This window comes from Martes martes, assembly GCF_963455335.1.
Source record: "Martes martes genome assembly, chromosome: 1".
NCBI classification, from domain to species: Eukaryota; Metazoa; Chordata; class Mammalia; order Carnivora; family Mustelidae; genus Martes; species Martes martes.
Genome location: NC_137888.1, coordinates 36,487,525 through 36,489,778, shown reverse-complemented (window position 1 = coordinate 36,489,778; position 2,254 = coordinate 36,487,525). Strand labels below are relative to the sequence as shown.

The following is a 2,254-nucleotide window of genomic DNA, read 5'->3' as shown; positions in this document are numbered from 1 at the left end:
TGAGGCCCAGGACATTGGGTTTCTGTGCACCCAGTAAAGGGAACTGAGGAGCCTCGAGGGTCCCTACTCCACGGACTCCAGGTGCAGAAAACCCCGCTTAGTAAGGAGAAGCTGTGTTCCCTTTAAGCAGATAGATACCAGTGGTCACCAATGTAGAGCCCTTATTCTACACTGTTCCATGCAAAAAGTACAATACCAATATGTCTGTGTCAACTGAGGGTGCTGTAAGCACCTCACAAATTCCAGCTTTGGAACAAGAGACCCTAGTGAAACCAAAGTCATTGCTTTTGAAGTTGTTAAAATCTGCGCACAAAAAACTTCAACTACAAGAGGTTGTATTTTATTTTGGCCAGTATATTATGACTAAACAATTATATGATGAGAAACTATAGCATATTGTGTATTGTTCCAATTATCTTGTAGGGGATTTGCTTAGAGTGCCAAGCTTCTCTGTAAGAGAATACAGGAAAATATATATAACGATCCACAGAAACTTAGTAGTAGTCAATCAGGATAAACCATCAGATTCAGGCACATTTCACATCTGTGAGTAAAAATAAGTGTCACCTAGAAGGTGGGAGTGATCAAAAGGGCCCTGGGCAAGAGTTGCAGAAAGAGAAACTTTCATCTTCAGATTTGCTTTCTAGACCATCTACCTCATGTAAAAGGAGAGTAATTAGTTGGACAGAAGAACATTTAGGGCATTACCTGGTGAATGACAGAAGAAAAAGCACCACAAATCTGATTGTATTTACCTTTCCTTTGATGAAAACCTTCCTCTGTGTGTAATAAGGGAGATGATTTTGTGAAAGAGGCAGTAGCAGTGAATCAACAGAGACTCACTCCATCAAATCCAGATCTTGATGCTGGTGTAAGTGAACATTCATGTGATTGGTTGGATCAGGATTCAGTTTCAGATCAATCCAGTGTAGATTTTGAAGTTGTGTCTCTCAATTCAGAAGATGATAGCCTTAGTGAAGAAGGACAAGAACTCTCAGAGGAGGATGATGAGGTATATTGAGTAACTGTGTATCACGCAGGGGAGAGTAATACAGATTCACTTAAGAAGATCCTGAAATTTCCTCAGCAGACTATTGAAGTGTACTTCATGCAATGAAATGAATCCTCCTCTTCTACTTCATTGCAGCAGATGTTGGGCTTCTCATGACAACTGGCTTCCTGGAGATAAAGTGAAAGATAAAGGTAAAATGCCTGAGAAAGACAAACTAGAAAACTAAACTCAAGTAAAAGAGGGCTTTGGTGTCCCTGATTGTTAAGGGAAAAAAAAAAAAAAATACAGTGAATGATTCCAGAGAACCATATATTGAAGAAAATGATGAAAAAATCATACAAGGTTCCCAATCCCAAAAAAGTGAGGACCATTCTCAGTCATCAACTTCTAACAACATTTATAGCAGCCAAGAAAACATCAAAGAGTTTGAAAGGGGAGAAACACAAGACAAAGAAAAAAAATCATAGAATCTAGCTTTTCCCTTAACGCCATTGAACCTTGTGTGATTTACCAATGACAGCCTAAATATGGTTGTATTGTTCATGGCAAAACAGGACATTTTATGGCAGACTTTATGTGTGCAACGAAGCTAAAGAAAAGGATAAGTCCTGCCCAGTATGTAGACAACCAATTCAAATAATTGTGCTAATTTACTTCTCTTAGCGGACATGCTTATAAAAGTAGAATTCTGTATTTCTGACTACATATCTCTAAAAATTTAGACAACATGATTTGTTTTTTACACTTATCAAAGCAAGAATGTATCTCACTACATGTAGATTTCTAGTCTGTAGTATAATTTACCTACTTTGGGAGGGGGAATAGTAAATACTTCCCTTTAGAAAAATTTCACTTCTGGGGGGCGCCTGGGTGGCTCAGTTGGTTCAGCAACTGCCTTCGGCTCAGGTCATGATCCTGGAGTCCCTGGATCGAGTCCCACATTGGGATCCCTCTGGTCCTCCCTCTGACCCCTCCCCTCTCATTCTGTCTCTCTCTCTCTCAAATATATAAATAAAAGCTTTTAAGAAAAAAAAAAAAGAGAAAAATTTCACTTCTGTTAATATTTTATATTTTCATCTTAATGTTATTTAAATTGGATATATGGCTGATCCTTAACTCCTAATCCTCATATTTTATATGATTTTGACTTCCTTAAAATTCAGGAAGTATCTGATTTTGAAAAATTTAAGTAAGACACTTAAAGTAAGTTATGTACATTCAGGGTATGGTGTGCAGTGATTA

General features: G+C 37.9%; 1 pseudogene across 1 annotated transcript; it reads left to right on the top strand.

Moving 5' to 3' along the window:
• Positions 1 to 200: 200 nt before the first annotated feature.
• LOC308357302 (E3 ubiquitin-protein ligase Mdm2-like) lies at positions 201 to 1,675 on the top strand (annotated as a pseudogene). Its single transcript has one exon. The product of its transcript is annotated as an E3 ubiquitin-protein ligase Mdm2-like (transcript).
• The last annotated feature ends 579 nt before the right edge of the window (positions 1,676 to 2,254 follow it).